At 41.3% G+C, this 24,357-nt stretch overlaps 1 long non-coding RNA gene across 18 annotated transcripts in view; it reads right to left on the reverse strand.

Moving 5' to 3' along the window:
* LOC105488780 (uncharacterized) overlaps window positions 1-24,357 on the reverse strand; it is a 268,377-nt gene that overhangs the window by 27,771 nt on the left and 216,249 nt on the right. For 16 of the 18 annotated variants that reach the window (XR_011610825.1, XR_011610831.1, XR_003019623.2 and 13 more), the window contains one exon: window positions 10,017-10,130. The exons of the other annotated variants lie outside the window; for them this stretch is intronic. This is a non-coding gene — a long non-coding RNA (uncharacterized lncRNA). The remainder of the gene's footprint in view (window positions 1-10,016; window positions 10,131-24,357) is intronic. 18 annotated transcript variants of the gene reach the window in all.

The following is a 24,357-nucleotide window of genomic DNA, read 5'->3' on the forward strand; positions in this document are numbered from 1 at the left end:
AAATACATCCTCCTGCTAAAGTGGTGCGTGCCATGGCAGCAGATGTTTGCTGATGATGGGCCTGGCAATTTGCTTTTCCAGGATCTAAGATCCTGATTCCTCCCAGAGCCAGTCAGGGTGGGGCAAAGCACCCAGAGGCAATGCCACCATCATACAGACTCAAGGAGCTTAGCTGGGCATCTGGAATGTAGCAGGCAAGAAACTAATGTTAGCTATCAACAGGGCTGATATTCAGCTAGTTTGCACCCAGACTGACATAGTAATTGTCAAAATGACTGTCTTCCTGGATGGTAAATAGCTGCTGTCTCTAGCCCCTGCTCACCCAATGTCCACCACAACCACCACTAATATCACCATCATTATGGTGGTGTGAGGGCCTCTTTCTTGGGACCCCCAGAACCTCTGACAAGCCAACATCCACTCTGATTGATCAATGCCATAGACACCAGTCATTACATTCAATACCATGCCTGGCTATCACTATTATCATTCTCATGATCATTATTTAGGGACTGATACTCTCACAAACATTTCTACCAGAAACTCTACCCCAGCCCTCCAGGTTCTCCCCTACTTCTCTGATTTCTCCTTATTCTCCACAGCAGGTTCTTATCCTCTGCTCATCTTTTGAATGATTATATTTCCTTAGTCATCTCATCCACAGCCAAGACTTCCCCTGCATTGCTTGGGGATTTGCCAATCCCATTGCTGAGGATTTCTTGGCCTAGCTGGGTTGGAACTATGCTTCCAATGATTCCCTTCACTGCACAGTTTTGTGTTAGCATGAACCATGAGAGGCATTTACAGATTTGAAAGGCAGAAGTGAAGCCAGAGACCATTTTCCTTCTGCTCTCAGAGAGCCTCTGCAGGGCAGCAGGTGTGGTTGCTGTCTCTCTATCTGCCCACCTCACCCATGTGAGGCAGTAGCCAGGTGGGCCACTTCTCCAGCTCCTGCTGGCTTTTGCCCTTCATCTGGGACAAGAGCACACTAGGCTGTGTGATGGAGGAAACAAGCTTCTCCTGCAATGAAAGCTTAAAGGTGGTGAAAACATCAATGCAAGTTCTAGTCCAACCTCAAGAGTCCTGGCTCATCCTTGCAGGTCCTCTTTTGACCTGCTTCCCCACATCATATCCATCTTCCTTTTCTGGCTGCCTGCTCTGTGGACACAAAAGTATCAGCTGTAAATAAACTGTTGACCCAGTTCCTGCAGTGCATAAGTTCAAATCCCTATAATAAATCTCTGCTTATATCTATATCTGTATATCTATATGTAGACAGATAGATGATAGATTAGACAGATGATAGATTAGAGAGGTGATACTTAGATTAGATGACAGATGGATACATAGATTAGATAGATACAAGGTTGGATAGGTAAATGATAGATAGATAGATAGATAGATAGATAGATAGATAGATAGATAGATAGATAGATAGAGATTGCCTCATGGTCTGCTTCTCTGATTGAGCTCTGACTGATGCAAACATCCACCCAGTCACTTAAGCCCTAAATCTAGTATCATCTCACTTCCTGTCTCTTCATCACTCTCAACATCTAAGTATCCATCCAACAAGCCATTCAACTTTCCAAACCTGTTTTGTTCTTCGGATACTTGAATATTGTTACTTCATTCTGCCTTATGTTGGGATTTGACAATTGTTTTCTAAAACAGCAGCTGCACCGAAGGCTCATGCCAGTGGAAGTTTCAGCACTCAGAGGGACAGAGCCATGCACAGCCCAAGATGCAAGGCCTGGCACATCCACCTGCTCACCTGCTACCTACTACCCAGTCCTCCTCTGCCTGGACACTATTAACAATGGACAGGGTCCCAGCACCAGTTCTGCATCAACCCCACATGTTAGTCCCTTCTTCTGTAATCAGAGCATTCATAGTCCCTTAACAATTCATCATGAGACAGTGGTCAAGCCATCCCCCTTCTGCGCACCCCATGATACATTCCAGTTTGCTGAGATCCCTTTGCAGTGTTGCACACAATAGTACCCAGGGCACCAGATGCAGCTGAAGCCCCATGCACTGGCACAACTGCCACATTTGGAATCATGACCGCATGATCTTCTCAGGACCTTTGAAAGTGACAAACCCACCAGCTGGGAGAAGGCTTGGGATGGCAATGAGCTTCGCCTGCTTTGACAGCAGAGGTTACAGCAGATGCTGTTGTATTTTATTGTGTGGCAAATGGATGTGATGTGGGAGGAGAGGAAAATAGAACCTGGGAAAGGGCACGCGAGTCTTTCTGGGCGGCCCCAACAGATGGGGCCATATATAACGAGATAACACAGGTTCCAATCCCAGAGCCAGCTGCTGAGGCGCGACTTCCTTCTTAACAGAAAAAGTAGAAATTTTCCTTGAAATGAGAACTACAAGGCAGACATATGTGCCCAAGGAGAGCTTGAGGATTGAATGCCCCCACGGGGCTCTTTGGGGAGCCAGCTGTTTCTACTGAAAATGCCACCGCAGGTGGAGGCGGACTCCTTGTTACCTGCTCAGACTGGATGAGAAACAAACCTGAGCATTCTGTGTGCAATTTCCATAGGCTCAGGGCGACCGGATCTCTGATTGATGTCATTTTGGGCAGCTGTCTCCTTGGAGCTATTATTTCTCCAATTTTCTTTTGCCAGAAAAACAACTAAAGAGCTCCAGTACTCCCCACTTCCCTGGGACATTTTGTTTTTTTTTTTTAGAATGTATCCATAAAATTCTATCTTTAAAAAGGAGTTGCTCAGCTTTCAGTTTTCAACATGTGGATAATTGATTTGTTACAAATCACAAAAGAGCATTTGTCATTTTGTAACAACCAAGACCAACATGCTTCCTCCAGAGATGAGCGTGGAAGCACTTGACTTATTGCTGCCATTAAAGTGAAGTGTTCGGCTGATTATTTGGTATTTCAGAATTCCTTATAAATCACCACCTTATTTTGGTGATTACAATTTTAAGAAGAGATGCTTGATTTAGTGGCAGCATCAGGGAGGAGGAGGGAGAGAGAGGGAGGAGCTGGCAGGAAGAGCAGCAAAGGCAAGAAGCTCAATAAACATACAATTGGAAACATCTGTCTGGTGCATTGCCCTCTTCTCCATAACTTGCAGCTCAAGTTATATGCCTACACCTAGGAAATTTACATTACTGGGCCTTTGTCAAAAAAATATAAGAAGGGGAAGGGACCCAGAGCTCTTTGCAGTGTGGGATGTGCCACTGCACTCAGCGTTCTGGTTTCGCGCTAGTTGGGGGTAGAAGAGAGTAGAGCTCCAAAGTGAAATTCATCCTATTGTAATGCATGGGCAAGTCATGAGATCTGGGCCCATGTTCATGGAGAAAACAAGCAAGCAGAGGGCTGGCTCCAGCTGATCACAGCTGGATTCTGAGATGCAACAAAGTGGAAAATGACTTCTTAAGCCCCAGTGAGTCCATCAATCAACTGCATTTATTGACAGCTAAAGGGAGACAGACAAAAGCAGCAGGTGCTTGGAGGAATCCAGGAATGTTAGACTCAATGTCTGCCCTGGGTAAACTTACAGACTAACAGAGCAGACCCAAGTGGCATGCAGATTGTCCCCCACAGATTAAAAAGCTATGCAAATTAAGTCCTGGATGTGGTCGTGCATAGGTGGCACTTGGTTCATCATGTCTCCCCCAGCTGGAAGTTGGTATCTGAAATGTCTGTCTTAGGGAACAAAGACCTCTACTCCCACAATGAGAGGCCAGGCTTGAATGTCAAATGCCCCAGGAGAAGGAATGTGTTGGTAGTCAGACCCTGCCTGGTGGAATATGTTCAATGCTGAATTTTTTAAACTGGAGCATATACAGATGCCTAGGTGGCCAGAATGGTGGGAGAATCCAAAACTAGTCCTATATGGAATATGTAAAGTAAACAGGACACTTGGCCGAGAGAAAAGAAGGGTCATGAGAGCTCACACGGACCTGAAAGGCTATCATGGGAAGGGGGAAACAACTTGTTTTGTAATTGCTCTAGAGAGGAGAGTGAGGACTGCTGGCGGGAAGCTGCAGAGAGGCAAGTTTCAGTTCATTCTACTCTAGCAATTAGAGCTACCTGGATGTGGAGGAGTGGTACATGGTGAGTTTCCTGCCACGGGAGGAGTTAAAGGACAGTCTAGGTGGCCATGTTAGAGTCACAAATCAGAGAATCTCTGCATTTGGTGGAATGTAAAACTAGATGCAATTCAAGGTCGGTTGCCACTGTAAGATTATATGACACTGTGACCTAAATTCACACTAAAGTATGAATGTTTGATAGGTTCTTTCCAGAAAGTATACTGTATTAAAACCAGAGGAGAATATATTATAAAAAATGATGGATATGCTAACAAAACCATATGTGCCTCTAACAGGAGAAATGGGCTTTGAAATGGATGATGACTGTGGGCGTCCATTTCAGCACTGAGACTCAGAGTGTTTCAAAGGCTTGTCCCAAGACATATAACCATTCATAGAAAGCAGAACATCTAGTTTATGAACCAGGGCCTATTTGACTTCATTGCCCATTGCTATTTGCCATAATGTTATAAGTAAGGTGGGACTTATAGGTATTCCTAACCTCCAGGATATTAAGTTGTGGGCTAAGGCCACATATGTGGCTTTGAACGCACAGTGATGCCCAAAGGGAGTAGGAAGGGCTGCATGAAAAGATAGTAGTACAGGCTCCCATGTCCCATGCTCCATACATCCTTCACATGCCTGGCTGAATGTGTACATACACACACGGCCACACATATAGGGCTGCATGTGTGCCTATACAGCCATATATATGCACTGTTAGCCGTCTGATGAAAAGGTCCAGGGTAAAGGTGGGTTTCACTTCAGCAAGGCTGTTGGCTGTTCCCTGACAGTCTCCCAGGGTAGCATTCACTACTTTAGCAAATTCCCTAGTCTAGGGCCTGGCCCTCATCCTCTTAGGCCTAAAAACAAGATTCTGTCAGTTCCCCAGAGGAAGAGGATTCAGGAAGGCAAATTCACCCAAAGCTCACAAGAGATGGTCATCTAAACCAGTCACCAGCGTGTTCATTTGCCGCCAGGGCTCTCAGTGCCAAGACACCTGGATATGTGAGCCCGAGCAGGTCCCTTCCTCCTGGAGATAGCTTCGTACAAAGCCATCAGGCAGCAGGCAGTCGGGGAGCATGGAGCCAGCTCAGGGTCACTGGGAAGGACTGGGTTTCTTGGGCCGGAGTGGCTTGATGCCTCATCGCCCAGAAAGACAGGCTCAGAGGAGCAGACTGAGGCCTCGCCCTCCACTCTCCCTGCACAAAGCCTCCACCTCTGCCCTTGCAGCACCTTGATGGGGGCTCCTGAAGCCGGCCAGCCCTGCTTCTGTCTGACTGTCCCCACCTCTTTCCAGAGGTTGCAGTCTCCATATCTCACTGCTGCTCCATGGTGGCTCTGCTGAGCTCTATCTGATCCTATCTGACCTACTTTATGGTTGAACTCTAAGAGAAGACTCCATTTCCCTTATCCCCTGATGGTTGGAGTCATGGCACCATGACTGCCCCTCACTACACATACTTGGAGACACCCCTCACTTGGAGGAGCAGGCGGAGGCCCTCAGCAGGCAGAGTCAGCCAGGCTGGGGAAAAGGTGCTACAAGAGTATCATGGCCTCTGCTTCCTGGTGCTGCGTATACTGCTGAGTGGGTCCACACTGCAAGATCCCCCAACCCCATCCCACCACAGAGCAACTCAGGAATGTCAGCTCCCATCGTCAGCCTGGAAGTGAGTTCCTTTGTCCCAACCTGGGAAGGCATATGCAGCTCTGAGGCTCTTTCTGAGCCCAGTTCACAGACCTCTGCATCCACAGCCCTGGAGTTCCTCTTCCAACCCTGGCCCTGTAACTGGCTGTCTTACTTGCTGAGTATCCCATCCTCCCTCCAAACCTGAGCCCAACCCTGAGCTCCTGCAGCCACTCCCCACAGAGCCCATTCTACTTCCTGGAGCTCCCCATGGCCTGCTGGTATCCTCTTAGAAGGGAACATTCATTCGGTTAATAACAAAACATTACTAATAACAAGAGCTTACCATATGCCACCAAGCACCCTGCTGAATGTTTTACATGCATTAGAATCTCATTTAATCCTCCAAACAACCCCAAGAGGCCATCCACACTTCGTGAATGAGGAAACCAAGAAGCCAAGAGTAGAATCCCCCATGTCACACAGCTAATATATGCCAGGACCAGGACTGGCACTCAGATCTGCCTGCTTCCAGAGCCCATGATTATAAGTGCTATCCTATCTTGCCATGCCTGGGGCAGCACCATCCGGCTAGTGACAGTACCAGGCATGCCTCACCAGGGAAGGGAGTAGTGAGAGGTCTTCTCCCTTCCACAATTGTTCAGAAGGGCTAAGAAGAAAAACAAATGTAGTCTAGAGGAAAGGAGTAATGGGGGTTGCTATTTAGATAGGATGATCAGAGTTTCACTCTGCCAACTGCCCCCCAACTTTGATATGAACTATTACACTCTTCTTAGTTCTATATGTATTGCAAGAGCAGCTTTGATCTTGTTTTAACCAAGTTGTTGCCCCCTAAAGCCTTGCAACATGAAAACTCTAGAGCCATCCTGACTTGATTCTTCCGTCAATATCCTGGGATAGGACCACTTACAGGCGAACCTCGTGGTACCAGGGTCTGTCCTCCCTAGAACCAAGCTCTGAGGCCAGGACAGCTTTTGCCAAGCTATGCCTGTGCCCTGGCTAGTTTGCTTTCTCCCAGGCACCCCTAGCTCCCCAGCTCACAAACTTTGGGGCTTTCTGCACTCAGGCTGCATCTTGCAGAGCCTCCCCATTATGCATGGAAAAAGCTCCTTCCTTCCTATGGTTCATTGACATGCATCCAAAAAGAGGAAAATTGCACTGAGAGAAAAAAAAAAAAAAAAAACCAAGCTACGGTTTTAAGATTTCCTGGCATAATTCAAAGGAAGATTATGCTAAGTATGAGGAAAAAATCTTTTCATCAAAGGAACATCATTAGAATTTTCCACATCATTTAAGCCTCTGTGATGATTTAAACCAGTGGATTTCTTAAAATAATAATACAATAATAATATGACTACCATTCTAAAAGCACACAAAACATGTTTAAGTAAATGCTTGGGAAGCTGCTCACCATGTCTTTTGATGGGTCCTTTTCCCCTTTCAATACCTACAGGAACCGACAATCATGATTTTCTGAGTAACTACCATGAAAATGGAATTGGCCAGAAAACCTTGCCTACGAGACTGTAGCATGCACAGGAGAGAAGTTCAGAGGGGCCACAATTAGACAATTGGGAATGGCAGGTCTGTTCAACAAATATATTTTGAGTACCTACTGTATGCCAGGACCTGTGCTAGGCATTTATGATATAAATTTCTAAAAAGAAGAAAAAAAAAGACCTGGTCCCCAGCCTCAGACAGTTCCCAGTGCCGTGGGGGTGACAGAATGGTGAGCCAGCCGCTATAGTATGGTAAAGTTCAGGGTACCTTTCATACACACACAGCCAGCAACTCTAGATTTAAACTCCAACTTGTCGGTTCACTTGGGAGAGTCATTGACTCTCTCTGTGCCTCTGTTTCTTCACATACAAAATGAGGACAGCAGCAGTGAACTGAAGTATGTAGAAGGGTCCAGAAGAGTGCCTGTCACAAGCTGTATGTACTGGCCACTCTTGCTATTGTGGGCAGGACACCCAGGCTCAGGCTAGATGGGAAGTTAGACCAGCGGAGAAGATGGGAAGTGGAGGGAACGGCACGGGCAAAGCACAGGCGTCAATGGTAGCTTGAAGGTGAGCTGCTCTGTCCCTGGAATGATGGAAGATGGAATTTGGAGAGGAGAGTAGTAGCAGATACAGTAGGGAGGTACAAAGGGATAGCCCCATAGGGAATCTTTGTCATGCTAAGGAGCTTGAGTGTTTTATTTACATGTTGAAAGCTGGTGAAGGATTTTAAAGAGAAAGGAACAGAATCAGGTCTGCAGCCTAGAAGAGAGCTTATCCTGGGGAGAGGCTGGAAATGGTCTGGGGCTCTCACTGGCAGAGCCAGACACAACCTTCCTCTCAGGAAACCATGAGGACACAAAAGTAGGATGGATCAAAAGAAGGAATCAAAACATAAAAATTTAAAAATTTTAAAGTTTAGTTCCTTAGCTGCACTGGCCACATTTCAAGCACTCAATAGCCCCATGTGGCTAGTGGCTATTGTACTGGATGGCAGCACAGCAAAAATATCCTACACTGAGGCCTAGGGTTGGTGAATCCCAACCATAAACACACAGATGAGGCTCCCCAAACGTGTGAGGCTTGCCCTGTAGCCTAGAGACAGACGAAAGCAGATGGGGAAAAGCAATTTGGGAAAAACAGAGACTATACAGGGAAAAAACATCAAAATATCTATTGCTATTAACCCTAGGGAAGTATCTAAAGATTTTGAATTCATTAAATTAGAACAGCATACTATTAAAAAGCAATATTCAGAAGACAACACAAAAAAAACACTCATAGAAAGTAACAGAAACCTGTGAGCAGAAATCAAAGATTCAATACAAAAACTGGAAGATAAAATAAAATAGATGATCCAGAAAGCACAGCAAACAGATAAGGAGATGGAAAATGAGGGAGAGAAAAGATTTAAAAACATAAAAGATCAACTCAGACAATCCAGTCACTGAAAAATAGGAATTCTAGACATAGAAAGGATAAAATGGTAGAGAGAGAAACACTAAAAATAAGTTCAAGAAAATATTCTGGAGCTGAAGGACATGGGTTTCTAGAATGAAAAGGCCTATTGAGTACCCAGCACAGTGGATAAAAGTAGTCACTCATATGGTTTGGATGTTTGTTCCTTCCAAATCCTTTGTTGAAATGTGATTCCCAGAGTTGGAGGTAGAGCCTGGTGGGAGATGATTGGATCATGGGGGCGGATAGTTTAGCGCACCATCCCCTTGGTGATGAGTTCTCGCTCAGTCCACATGACATCTGGTTGTTTAAGGGAGACTGGGACCTCCCCCTTCTGTCTCTCTCTCTTTCTCTTTTTAATTATTTTTTTCTTAGTCTGTTGTGTGTTGCTAACCCCTTCTCTCTTTCTTGCTCTCGTGCTTATCATGTGACATACTCCTACTTCATCTTCCACCATGAGTAAAAGCTCCCCGAGGCCTCACCAGAAGCTAAGCAGATGCCAGTGCCATGCTTCCTGTACAGCCTGCAGAACCATGAGCCAATTAAACCTCTTTCCTTTATAAATGACCTAGTCTCAGGTATTCCTTTATTGTGGCACAAAAACAGACTAATACAGTCAATCATTCTAAAGCATACATAGAAGGGAAATTTCAGAACCCTGGGGGCAAATAAAATACCCTAGGAGCCCACAAAGAGAGTAGGGAGAAAAGATTACAAATAATGGCCCAAGCACTTAAAACCCAGCTAATGAGCCCTCCATGGGTGCAGATAAACAGCTAGTAGCATAGCTGGGACTTAGGTGTCTTTCAGAAAGATGCCTCTTGGCATGTAGTAATGTCACCTTCCTCAACACCTGCCTGGTAGGTTGAGGAAATGGAAGAGCACAGAGAGCAGAGAGGGATGTTAGCTCACCAAAATGTAAGTCCTTCATCAGACCCCTGGGCATTTATAACCTTTCACATGAAATACAAAACATTCTCAGGCCCACGATCACACAAGTAGTTGTGCTTTTAGTATTCGTTGACTGAGAAAACAGAATTCCAAAATACATCCCTGAAGCAACTACTAGTCTTAAGTATTTTCTTGTTCAAAAGAGCATCTATATACATTTGAAATAAAAGTGAATATATAATTTCAAAATATACTCGTTTATAGGCAATGCTTGCTGAGTGTACGGATCCATGGAACTCTTTGCAATAAATTCTCATTTCCCAATTATCAGGGTCCAAGGTCCACCTGTTGGAAAAGATTGATCCAAACTATGGGGCATAGGATACTCTGCAATAGCAGAGAAACACTGCTACCCCTCATGAAGTCCAACTATTAACAGATATTACCAAGATCATGAAATGGAAATCTTTCAGGAGGAAGAAGGAGAAAGCCCCAAGATTCCATGGGAAGATCCAGGTCTTTGTCTTCATCTCCTCCTGCATGGAGTTTGCCATCCATCCCTGCAGGCACCAAAGAGTAGCATCTAAGTGAGTGGTATCAGAGCTCTCTCCCCAGTCTCCTAACAATTATCCTTGTCCCTCCACCCTGACCCACTCCAGTGAGCAATCCAATACGTGCCAGGCTAGGTGCTGCATACTTTAGTATATGCCATCTCTTATTGTTTAATCTTTACAACAACCTCGTGGAGTGAATATTAATATCCTCATTTTAAATATGGAAACTGAGGATGAGAGAAGTAAATTGCTTTGCCCAAGGTCACTTAGCCAATAAATAATGAGTTAGGATCCAAATCCAGATCCTGTATGGTATAAATTTTCTTTTCACTCTAATACATTGCCTTTTCTCCTTCTGAAACATAGAACTGCTGTTGAGAGATGGGGTAGAGGTAGGGGGTGGATGGTAATCATCCTGTAAGCTGGTTCCAGGCAGAAGGAACTCCTCCTAATGACATTTCCATAATTAGAATGAATTTTTTCTGATAGTTATAATTTAGGCAATTGCAGTGACATTCAGCTGAAACCTGGCAGGCAAGATGTTCATTTCTCTTAAAAGTTCACTTTTAATTGGCCCCAGTTCTTTCCAAGTCTGGAAGAAGTGCAGAATGTATTCTTCTGATGTTTCCCATGTTGAAGTTTATTTGACACCAGCACTCAATCCCTGAAGTTTATCCTGAAGTCTCTGGTAAGAGACAGGGCAGGGAGGACTACATAAGAAAGAAAAAGAAAGGGAGAAAGGGAGAAAGGGAGAAAGAAAAGAAAGAAAGAAAGAAAGAAAGAAAGAAAGAAAGAAAGAAAGAAAGAAAGAAAGAAAGAAAGAAAGAAAGAAAGAAAGAAAGAAAGAAAGAAAGAAAGAAAGAAAGAAGAAAAGAAAAGAAAAGAAAAGAAAAGAAAAGAAAAGAAAAGAAAAGAAAAGAAAAGAAAAGAAAAGAAAAGAAAAGAAAAGAAAAGAAAAGAAAAGAAAAGAAAAGAAAAGAAAGAAAGAGAAGCCTTGACAGAGAGGGGGACTGCTCCTAGAGAGTACATTATTCCCAAAGGGACTCTACAAGTACAAGTACATTCTATATGCCACATGAAGCAGAAAATGCCTGAAGATGAGACTTCACTCCCTAATTCCCTACAGATCTCCAGGAACACATGGGCTACAATCATGGCACTCTACTTAGTCAGTCTGGCCAGTCTTAGCTGGATCTTCCACTTGAATAGAATCCTCAGGAGAAGCTGTACTATGTCCCCAAGTGAGAGGAAAATTAAAGCAATACTCTTCTAGAATTCCTGTTTTGTTTGTTTGTTTGTTTGTTTTGTTGTTTTTGTTGCTGTTGTTTTTGTTTTTGTTTTTGTAAATTATACTTTAAGTTCTGTGCAGAACGTGCAGGTTTGTTACATAGGTATACATGTGTCATGGTGGATTGCTGCACCTATCAATACCTACATTAGGTATTTCTCCTAATGCTACCCCTCTCCTAGTCCCTCACCCCCTGACAGGCCCTGGTGTGTGACGTTCCCCTCCCTGTGTCCATGTGTTCTCACAGTTCAACTCCCACTTATGAGTGAGAACATGTGATGTTTGGTTTTCGGTTACTGTGTTAGTTTGCTGAGAATGATGGTTTCCAGCTTCATCCATGTCCCTGCAAAGGACATGAACTCATCCTTTTTTGTGGTTGCATAGTATTCCATGGGTCGGTTCCAAGTCTTTACTATTGAGAATAGTACTGCAATAAACATATGCTTTTTTCGTTTGTTTGTTTGTTTGTTTAAGGCAAGGTCTTTCTCTGTCACCCAGAAGAGAATGCAGTGGTACAACCATGGTTCATTGCAGTCTTGACCCCCCAGGGCTCAAGTGATCCTCCCACCTCATTTTCTTTTCTTTCTTTCTTTTCTTTTCTTTTCTTTTTTTTTTTTTTTTTGTTTTGTTTTGTTTTTGTTTTTTTTAGAGACGAGGTATCCCTATGTTGCCCAAGCTGGTTTCAAATTCCCGTGTTCAGGCAATCCTCCCACCTCAGCCTCCTGAAATGCTGGGATTACAGGTGTGAGCCACTGTGCCTGGCCAGCCTCTAGAATTCTTAATGCACTTCTGGGCTTTAGGAATAGCCCAAATCCCAAGGAGTCCTGGAATTTGCATTAAATAAAGACAGAAAAACCAAGGAACCAGAGTAGTGTGGTAGAGAGAACGAAGGGTGAAGTGGAGCCAGAAGAGGTAGATTTAAGTTCCACTACTGCTCTGCCATTTGCTAGCTATGTAACTTCTATAAGTCTCCATTTCCTGGGACAAATGATTGAGTTAATAATCCCAAGATTATCATGAGAACTAAATGTGGCATTATATGTAGACTAGATCAAACTACTATTTCTGGTACATAGCAAAGTAGGTATTCTGACAAACCCTCCAACTACCCTAAAGTATGGGAAAAAATTGAGTTAAGAAGAAAGTAAACAATTTTCAGAGGCCAAAAACTAAGTAAAGGTAGAAAGCCTAGAGAGAATGTTGAAATCAGCTTTCCTTTGAGGGCATTTGCCAAACTCAGATGACTATGAGCTTCAGGATTCACGACCTAGCAGTTTATAGAAAACAAGAGACACAGACTATGGCCCATCTAAAGTGGGAAGTCTAATAGGAGAACCACCACCCGTGCATAAAGCTAGGAACTCAAAGTGCTATATTCTCAATGTAAGGCTGAAGTTGAAACAACAGCCCACCCTCCCACAAGACGGAAGAGCAAAGAAAGTTGACTACCTCGGAACCCGGCTGCTAGGTGGACAGAACAAAAATATCTGAGAATTGCAACTACAAACTCAGGCCATAGTGGGGATTTGAAGCTCAAACTGATATTACCCAGATTGTCCATAAAACCTTAAGCTCGAAATGGTTCCAGTTTAGTAGTGCCCCAGGAGGCTACTGGAAACAAACACAAATTATTTCTAGAGAAACTCATTTCCAACTCAGGCCTCAAATAATTCCTATAAAATTAAAAAAGATGTGTGTTCATACTCAAAAAAGCCTAACACACAAGGAAACATGATACCGTGAGCAAAAGCCAGCAGAAATAGCACCAGCCTCATCGTACCCATAAAGACTTCAGATATTAGAATTATCTGACATAAAATATAAAATGTTTGATATGTTTAGCAACAAAAATGAGAAATCAATAGTAAACTATAAACATGACCAAAGAAATTTGAAAAAAGAATCAAAGATACCATCTACAAACAAAAAATCTAATAGTTGAAATCAAAAGCCAATGAATGGAGGTAACCTTATTAGATATACCTAAAGAGAGAGATTTTGTCAACTCCAAGGTAAATACCCAAAAATGCAACATAGAATTAAAACATATTTTTGCAAGTATGAAAGAGAGGTCAAGAGACATCGAGACTACAGTGAGAAGGTCTAACTTACATCTAACCAAAGTTTCAAAAGAAGAAGAGAGAGATGTAGAGGAGAAATATTGGAAGAATGAATGGTTGAGATTTTTCTGACACTAAAAAGACATTAATCTTCAGATTAAGTGAATTCCAGGCAGAATAATTTTTTTAAAAATCCATCCCTAGGCTGGGCGCAGTAGCTCATGCCTGTAATCCCAGCACTTTGGGAGGCCAAGGTGGGCAGATTACCTGAGGTCAGGAATTGGAGACCGCTCTCACCAACATGAAGAAATCTGTCTCTACTAAAAATAGAAACTTAGCCAGGCATGGTGCCATATGCCTGTAATCCCAGCTACTTGGGAGGCTGAGGCAGGAAAATCGGTTGAACCCAGGAAGGGGAGCAGAGATCACGCCATTGTACTCCAGCCTGGGCAACAAGAGCAAAACTCTGTCTCAAAAAAAAAAAAAAAAAAATTTCCCTAGACAAGGGCCGGGTGCTGTGGCTCCCACCTGTAATCTCAGGACTTTCGGAGGCCAGGGCAAGTGGATCATCTGAGGTCAGGAATTCGAGACTAGCCTGACCAACATGGTGAAACCCCGTCTCTACTAAAAATACCAAAAAATTAACCAGGCGTGGTGGCATACACCTGTAATTTCAGCTACTCTGGAGGCTAAGGCATGAGAGTCACTTAAATCCAGGAGATAAAGGTTGCAGTGAGCCAAGACTGTGCCCACTGTACTCCAGCCTGGGCAAAAGAGTGACACTCCATCTAAAAAAAAAAAAAAAAAAAAAAAAAAAAAAATCCATTCTTAGACATATCACAGTACATCTGCAAAACAGCAAAGGCAAGGAAGTTGTCTTTAAAAGAACCAGGAAAAAAAGACAAATAACAACCTAAAGACAATGGAAGGAAGTCTTCATATGCTGAGAAAAAAATAAATTGTACACCTAGCAAAATTTCACTCATCAAGACTGGGGGTGAAATTTTTAGAGACAGGTGTTATCAGAAGACCCTCAATATGCCAGCTATCAATTTATTGTCTCTCAGGTACAAATTTGTCCTCCTGCTCTGCTCCTGTATACCCCTATACAGGAGTTTTGTGAGATAGCTTAAGTTTGGCCAGGCACAGTGGTTCATGCCTGTAATCCCAGCAGTTTGAGAGGTCCAGGTGGGAGGATCACTTGAGGCCAGGTAAAGGTAGAGAGAAGTTATTTAAATATTTTTTCTTTGCCACCTGGCATCACGTTAAGCTGGTATCATGTTATGGTCAATAGAATGTACTGGAGGGATATTGCGGGATATAGGGATTTTCCTTCCTGACTCCAATTCCTGACCTCCCAGAAAGCTCTGTGAGTAAGCCCAGCACCAGCCTCCTCCAGTGCATGGCAATCAGCATCACCCAGCAGACAACAGCTTCATCCAACTATTCCCTTTGGTAGTTTCATGGTGAAGAACCTCTGGCGATAGCTCCTGATGAATAGTTTTCCCTGGCAAACTAGAGGACATATTTTTAGCAAGTTCTTCCAGTGTAGAACCACAGCAATTTTTCTGCCAGTGAGCCACAATCATGCTTTTTACCAACAAGGTCTGGGTCTCAGCCCTGTGGAACTCATTCCTTGGATGCTCTATCTCAGCCATAGGAGTGGTGACTGCTCTCTATAGCTGCTATTCCTCTTAAAGTTCTCTTTACTACTTACCGCCAATCCCTTGTTACTGCATTCCCCCATTATAGTTAATTATTCTTTGTATTAAACTTTCCCTGCTCAAATTAATGTGTGATTTCTTTCTCCTGACTGGACCTTGGCTGACACGTTCACTAAAGAGCATCATTCATGCAAAGAAAATGATCACAAATAGGTATAGAAAGCAAGAAGAAATGATGACTAAAAAGCAATAAATACATAAATCTAAAAAATACACACTGATTTTCTTTTTAAATTTTTAAATACTTTTTTCACAAACCCAATGTTTTAGAATCATTTTTCTTTTTTATATCTTCCTATGCCTTGGAATATATTCCTATTCTAAGAAATTCCACCTTTGGGCCTCTTCTCCTAGCAGAGCCAAAATGATGGCATGATGAAGCATAAACTTTGGAATCAGACAAACCAAGGTATAAATCACAGCTCTGCTAGTTGCCAGCTATGTAACTTCAGAGAAATTCCTTAACCTTTCTAAGTCTGTCTCCTAACTCACCCAGTTGCCATGAGACTTAACTGAGATAACTGATATGAAAGTGCCTGGAACATAGTAGGTTCTCTATTTCTTTTGAAGAAATCATTTTGAAGAGACACTTTCCCCCAGAGATCTCTGAATTCCTCTTCTAGTCATAAAACGCTCTTTCCTCCAGATGAGCACCATGCTCTTGAAAGGATTCTTCAATGTTCTCTTCCTAATGGGTTAATTTAATTAGCTGATGTCTGCACATAACTCTGAAGAAAAATGCTGATCTAGCTCCCTCTATCAGCTGATTCTCTTCCCTATATAATGGACTTCTAAATTTTTTAATCTGAGTCCTAGATATCTACTGGCTCTAATGCTATAAGGAGATCCAGGAGAAACCAACTGTTCCGAGCCAAGGATAAAGTGGCAAGGCAAGTTAATGCTTACACAGGCTCTAAGGATATTTGCTGTGCTGTGAGTTTTAAGTCAGCCCATCTTTGCTAGCACTGACTAAGCATTTTGTAAAACACAGTGCTGGTGCGATGGAGAGTTTGGCATCAATAGACTTCTGCAAGCCTACAACGTAATCTGAGTATCAGCCAACTCTGTTAACCTACCCACCATGTGTTTCAGTCTAGCTAGTTTGAATGCATACAGCTAGATCCTGTATTCAGGATTCACAACCTCAGTTATGCAGCCACTCAGATATTACTTTGTTAGTGATACAAACTGAACATTGTGTGTGCAAAGCCTAGCATGAGGACCTGAAGGAGACAAGGGGAAAATTTACTCTGCCCCCTGGGAGTTCATTCAAGAAAGAGCAAGTAAATTCGAAGTTTCACAATCTTAGAACTAAGATAAAGGCCTCAGAAGTTGTCAAGTGCCATCTCCTTCCTAACCCAGGAGTTTCAGCCCCTACTTAAACATTTCCAAGCATGGAGAGTTCACATTCTCCAGGGAATGGAGAGTAGCTAATATTAGAAAGTTCTTCTGCTCTTGCAGTTGAAAATTTTCTTCCATGCAGAGGATACAATGCCAATCCCCAAAGCAAGCCGAGAGGCCAGTATCTGAACTACAGATGTGTGAGGTAATTGGAGTGTCCCATGACTGGCATTCATAGGGAAGTATTCAGTGAATGCTTCATGGCAGAGGCAACCATTATTCACTTGAGTTGGGACCTTCCACTGATGTCTTCTGGATCCAAAATCTCTCCCCATAGAGGAGGGCTTTGACTTGCGGGGAGATATAGTAAACATATTTTCTCCTATTTCTCCTGCTATGTGTAATTAAAAACCTTGATGTTATATTTTTTTTAAAAAAAGAAAAGTCTGACAGACAGAGAGAAGTAGGCAGATCAGTAGAGACTTTGGAACCAAGGAATTACATGGTGATAAGTTCCCTGGGTTTTATTTTTGTTTCATATGTCCTAGACATGGAGCTAAAGAAGTGAGCAATCTAAAAATGCCAAGAGGTGCAGACCGGAAAAAAAAAAAAAAGCTTCAATAAAAAAGGCTATTCTTTCTAGATAAAGGATCAAAAAAGGAGCATCCTAGTAACACAGAAAACTTTTAAACAATAACCTCTCCACTCCAACCAAACACCACATGTGACAATCTGTGGCCTCATCCCCACCCATGCCAGCAAATGTTGAGAGGGGAGCCTAGACTTCATTCATGTGAGATTGTAAGAAGGAACCCATACTAGTCAGGGTTCTCCAGAGAAACAGAACCAATAGACTTAAAACATGTAGATATTTTTTGGCTCACACAATTAAGGAGGCTGAGAAGTCACACAATCTGTCATCTGTAAGCTGGGGAACCAGGAAAGCTGGTGGTATGATTCAATCCAAGTCCAAAGGCCTGAGAATCAGGAGCTCTGGTGTCCAAGCTCAGGAGAAGATGGATGCCCCAACTCAAGAAGAAAGAGAGAAAATAGTGCCTCCTCGTTTTTCTGTTCTATTTAGGCCTTCAACGGACTGGATGATACCTGCTCACATTGGTGAAGGCAGATCTTCTTTGTGTAGTCTACCAATTTAAATAGTAGTTTTTTCTGGAAATGCCCTTACAGATACACCCAGAAATAATGCTTTACCAGCTATATGGGCATCCTTTAGCCAAGATGAGTTGACACTAAAATTAATCATTACAGCACCCTAACATCCAGGCATGATGATATCAAAAGACAAGGAGGGAGCTGGGACTTATGTCCCTGCTGGACGGTAATGAGGCCAGCTACTTCTCCCTCCTGCAATGCCAGTGGAGACCACACTGGGATTCTGGACATTCACCCTTACCCAACAGTAATAAGGCATCTTTCCACTACTCACTGGAGTGGTGTCAGAGGAGGGCTAGTGGAGAACAAAGATTTTCACCATAGCCCAGCAGCAACAAGGTCACCCCATAGGGTGTCAACAGAGGCTAAGTAGGAAACCTATACTTTTACTTCCACCTTGCAGTAACAAGGCAACAGTTCCTTCCCCAGAAGGGATTGAATTTAAACAGAAGATTTGAGTTAGATTTAGAGCCTTATAACATAATTTTTTAAAGTCCAAGTTTCTGTTGAAAATATCTTGTCATATCAAGAACCAGAAAATCTCAAACTTAACGAAAAATATAATCCAAAGATGCCAACCCCAAGATGGAAGAAATGTTAGAATTATCTTACAAAGACCTTAAAGCAGCAGTGAATTTTTTAGTGCTTTAATGAGAAATTACTAACATGCTTGATGAAAAAAATTGGAAAGCCCTTAACAAAGAAATAAAATGTGTCAGGAAGGATATAGAAGATATAAAGAAGAACCAAATGAAAATCTGAGAACTAAAAAGTACAATACCTAAAATAAAAATCTCAGTGGATGGCTTCAACAGCAGAATGGACAGAGGGAAGCAATTAGTGAAGTAGAGGACAGAACAATAGAAATTATCCAATCTGAACAATAGACAGAAAATAGACTGAAAAAATATGAAAAACCTTTAAGAGCTTGTGAAACTATGACAAAACATCTAACATTCATGCCATTGGAGTCTCAGAAGGAGACTAAAAAAGTAGAGGCATGAAAAAATATTCAAAGAAATAATGGCTGAAAACTTCCCAGATTTGGCAAAAGATGTAAACTTACAGACTCAAGAAGCTGAGTGAACCCCAAACAGGATAAACCCAAAAAAATTTACAACAAGATATACTATAATTAAAATTCTAAAAGCTAAAGACAAAAAATTGTTTGAAAATAGCAAGAGAGAAATAACATCTTACATATATGAGAAAAGCAATTTAAATGATAACAGATTTGTCATTCAAAACTATGGAGGATGAAAGAAAGTGGCACAACATTATTTTAAGTGCTGATTTTAGAAAACAATTATCATCCCAGAATTTTTTATGTGTTAAAAATATTCTACAGGGATGAAAAGGAAATCAAGACATTTTCAGGTAGAGGAAAACTAAGAGAGTCTGTCACCAGCAGATCTATCCTCGAGGAATAACTAAAGGGTTTTTCTTTTTTATAGAGACTGGGTCTTGCCGTGTTGCCTGAGCTCATCTTGAAATCCTGGGCTCTCGTGATCCTCCTGCCTCAGTCTCCCAAAGTACTGGGATTATAGGCCTGAGCCACCATTCCTGGCCAAGAATCTTCTCTAAACAGAAAGGAAATAATAAAAAGAGGAATTCTAGAACAACAGAATGAAAAAAGGGACACGATAAGTACAAATATACATAAGTACAATAGAGTATCTTTCTCCTCTTGAGTTTTCTAAAATATGCCTGAGAGTTGAAGCAAAAATTATAAATGTTCTAAATTTGAAGTGGTTCTAAATATATGTAGATGAAATATTTAAGACAATTTTATTATAAATGGGAAGAGGTAAAGAAACATAAAGGGAGGTAAGGTTTCTACACATTACTCAAAGTGATAAATAATGGCACCAGTAGACGGTGAGAGTTATGTATATATAATGTAGTACTTACATTTGGCAACCACCAAAAAAGCAACCAAAGAGATACACTAAACAACACTGTAGATATATCAAAATGAAATTCTAAAAAACATTCAAGTAGCCTACAAGAAGGCAGGGAAAAGAAAACAGAAAAATGAAAGATGGCAAAAACAAGCAGAAAACAAAATAGTAGATTTAAATTCCAACATATCAGTAATTACATTAAATGTGAATGCAGTCAAACTACATCAAACAAAAAATACAGATTGTCAGAGTGGATTTAAAAGAACATATCTTACATACATTGTCTATAAAAGATTCACTTCAAGTCTAATTATAGAGGTGGAGGCAGGAAATGAATAAAAAAGATATACGAACATTAAACAAAAGGTGAAAAAAAGTGACTATATTAGTATTAGATAAAGTAGGCTTCAGTGCAAAAAACAAAATTATCAGAGACATCATGAAAGATAAAAGGATCAACCTACTGAGAAGATGTAGCAATCCTAAGTGGGTATGCACCAAAAAACAGCAGCAAAGTATGTGAGGCAAAAGCTAACAAAAATGAAAGAGAGGCCAGGCGCAGTAGCTCACGCCTGTAATCCCAGCACCTTGGGAGGCCAAGGCGGGCGGATCACCTGAGGTCAGAAGTTAGAGACCAGCCTGGACAACACGGTGAAACCCCATCTCTACTAATCATACAAAAATTAGCTGGGCATGGTGGCGAGTGCCTGTAATCCCAGCTACTCGGGAGGCTGAGGCAGGAGAATCACTTGAACCCGGGAGACAGAGATTGCAGTGAGGCAAGAGTGTGCTATTGCACTCCAGCCTGGGTGACAAGAGTGAAACTCTGTCTCAAAGGAAGGAAGGAAGGAAGGAAGGAAGGAAGGAAGGAAGGAAGGAAGGAAGGAAGGAAGGAAGGAAGGAAGGAAGGAGGGAGGGAGGGAGGGAGGGAGGGAGGGAGGGAGGGAGGGAGGGAGGGAGGGAGGGAGGGAGGGAGGAAAAGAAAGAGAGAGAAAGAAAGAGAAGGAAAGAAAGGTGAAACAGACAAATGCAAGATTATAGTTAGAGATTTCAACACTCCATTCTCAACAAGTTATATGACAAGTAATCAGAAAAAGTTATTAAGAACCTAAGAGAACACTATTAACCACAGAAATCTAAACAGCATTTACAGAACACTCATCCAACAATAGCCACATACACGGTTTTTTTCAAATGTCCATGGAACATATACCAAGATTGATCTTATCCTGGACATAAAATAAACATAAACAATTTCTAAAACTTTGAATCATACAGTGTGTTCTCTGATCACATTGAAATAAAACCTAAAATCATTAACAGAAAGGTAAGAGAAAGATCTCCAATCATTTAGAAAATGAACAATACATTTCCAAATAATCAACAGATCAAAGAGAAAGTCTCAAAAAAATTAAAAATACATTGAACTAAATAAAAATAAAACTATCAAAATTTGTGAGACACAACTAAACCAGTGCCAAGAGAGAAATTTTTTTAACTAAATGCTACTCTAAAGAAGTGGAAGGTTCTCAGATCAATCACCTAAACTTCCATCTCAAAAACCTAGAAAAGGAAAAGCAAAATAAACGCAAAGCAAGCAAAAGGAAGAAAATAATAAAGATAAAATCAGAAATCAGTGATATGATATTAAAACAGTAAAACAATAGATAAAATCAATGAAACAAAGATCTGGTTCCTTGAAAAGATTATAAATTCACAAACCTCTAGCAAGGGACAAAGATAATAAACAAAGAAGACACAAATTACCAACATTGGGAATTAAACAGGGGAAATTACCACAGGCACAGCAGACATCAATGAATGATTAAAAAAAAATACTAAGAACTTCACATGCACAAACTTGACACGTTAGACAAAATGAGTCAATTCCTTGAAAAACACAAATGACCACAATTCACCCAATATAAATAGACTGTTTAAATAGTACTATAACTATTAAAAAAAATTTAATTCATGATTTTAAAACTCATGATTGAAAATAATTTTTAAGTCACAATTTTAAAAAATCTTTGGAACCAGATAGTTATATTTAACGGAAAATTAACACCAATTCTACACAAACTCTTTCAGGAAACAGAAGAGGAGGAAATACTTCCTAGTGCATTTTAGAAGCTAATATTACCCTCATACCAAGACCGGACAAAAACAGCACAACAAAGAAAACTACAGACTACTGTCCCCCATAAATAAAGACATAAAAAGCCGTTAATGAAATAGTAGCAAATAGAATTCATGGTATTAAAAAAAATTATACACAATGACCAAGTGTGGGGTATTTCAGGGATACAGGCTGGTTCAATATTAAAAATTAATCAACTTAATCCACCACATTAACAGGTAAAATTGAAAAAATCACATGATTGTATCTATCATGCAAAACAGCATGAGACAAAATTTGACACCCATTCAAAATTAAAAAAAAAAAAAAAAAAAAGCCCTCTCAGCAGACAGGAATAGGAACAGAAGGGAAACTTTCTCAGCTTGATAGAGTATACCTACAAAAACCCTACAGTTAACATTATACTTTTTTTTTATTATTATACTTTAAGTTCTAGGGTACATGTGCACAAAGTGCAGCTTTGTTATATATGTGTACATGTGCCATGTTGGTGTGCTGCACCCATTAACTGGTCATTTACATTAGGTATATCTCCTAATGCTATCCCTCTCCCCACCACACACACAATAGGAACCACTGGGTGATGTTCCCCTTCCTGTGTCCAGGTGATCTCATTGTTCAATTCCCAACTATGAGTGAGAACATGCGGTATTTGGTTTTCTGTTCTTGAGATAGTTTGCTGAGAATGATGGTTTCCAGCTGCATCCATGTCCCTACAAAGAACAAGAACTCATCCTTTTTTATGGCTGCATAGTATTCCATGGTGTATATGTGCCATGTTTTCTTAATCCAGTCTGTCACTGAAGGACATTTGGGTTGATTCCAAGTCTTTGCTATTGTGAATAGTGCCGCAATAAACATACGTGTGCATGTGTCTTTATAGCATCATGACTTATAATCCTTTGGGTATATCCCCAGTAATGGGATAGCTTGGTCAAATGGTATTTCTAGTTCTAGATCCTTGAGGAATCACCACACTGTTTTCCACAATGGTTGAACTAGTTTAGAGTCCGACCAACAGTGTAAAAGTGTTCCTTTTTCTCCACATCCTCTCCAGCACCTGTTGTTTCCTGATTTTTTAATGATTGCCATTCTAACTGGTGTGAGATGGTATCTCATTGTGGTTTTGATTTGCATTTCTCTGATGGCCAGTGATGATGAGCATTTTTTCATGTGTCTGTTGGCTGTATGAATGTCTTCTTTTGAGAAGTGTCTGTTCATATCCTTTGCCCACTTTTTGATGGGGTTGTTTGTTTTCTTCTTGTAAATTTGATTGAGTTCTTTATAGGTTCTGGATATTAGCCCTTTGTCAGATGAGTAGATTGCAAAAATTTTCTCCCATTCTGTAGGTTGCCTGTTCACTCTGATGGTAGTTTCTTTTTCTGTGCAGAAGCTCTTTAGTTTAATGAGATCCCATTTGTCAATTTTGGCTTTTGTTGCCGTTGCTTTTGGTGTTTTAGACATGAAGTCCTTGCCCATGCCTATGTCCTGAATGGTATTACCTAGGTTTTCTTCTAGGGTTTTTATGGTTTTAGGTCTAACATTTAAGTCACTAATCTATCTTGAATTAATTTTCATATAAGGAGTAAGGAAAGGATCCAGTTTCAGCTTTCTACTTATGGCTAGCCAGTTTTCCCAGCACCATTTATTAAATAGGGAATCCTTTCCCCACTTCTTGTTTTTGTCAGGTTTGTCAAAGATCAGATGACTGTAGACGTGTGGTATTATTTCTGAGGGCTCTGCTCTGTTCCATTGGTCTATATCTCTGTTTTGGTACCAGTACCATGCTGTTTTGGTTACTGTAGCCTTGTAGTATAGTTCGAAGTCAGGTAGCGTGATGCCTCCAGCTTTGTTCTTTTGACTTAGGATTGTCTTGGCAATGCAGGATCTTTTTTGGTTCCATATGAACTTTAAAGCAGTTTTTTCCAATACCATGAAGAAAGTCATTGGTAGCTTGATGGGGATGGCATTGAATATCTAAATTACCTTGGGCAGTATGGCCATTTTCACAATATTGATTCTTCCTATCCATGAGCATGGTATGTTCTTCCATTTGTTTGTGTCCTCTTTTATTTCACTGAGCAGTGGTTCGTAGTTCTCCTTGAAGATGTCCTTTACTCCCTTGTAAGTTGGATTTTTAGGTATTTTATTCTCTTTGAAGCTATTGTGAATGGGAGTTCATTCATGATTTGGTTCTCTGTTTGTCTGTTACTGGAGTATAAGAATGCTTGTGATTTTTGCACATTGATTTTGTATCCTGAGGCTTTGCTGAAGTTGCTTATCAGCTTAAGGAGATTTTGGGCTGAGATGACGGGGTTTTCTAAATATACAATCATGTCATCTGCAAACAAGGACAATTTGACTTCTTCTTTTCCTAACTGAATACCCTTGATTTCTTTCTCTTGCCTGATTGCCCTAGCCAGAACTTCCAACACGATGTTGAATAGGAGTGGTGAGAGAGGGCATCCCTATCTTGTGCTAGTTTTCAAAGGGGATGCTTCCAGTTTTTGCCCATTCAGTATGATATTGGCTGTGGGTTTGTCATAAATAGCTCTTAGGATTTTGAGATACGTTCCATCAATACCGAATTTATTGAGAGTTTTTAG

The sequence above is a fragment of the Macaca nemestrina genome, chromosome 12, assembly GCF_043159975.1.
Source record: "Macaca nemestrina isolate mMacNem1 chromosome 12, mMacNem.hap1, whole genome shotgun sequence".
Lineage (NCBI taxonomy): Eukaryota > Metazoa > Chordata > Mammalia > Primates > Cercopithecidae > Macaca > Macaca nemestrina.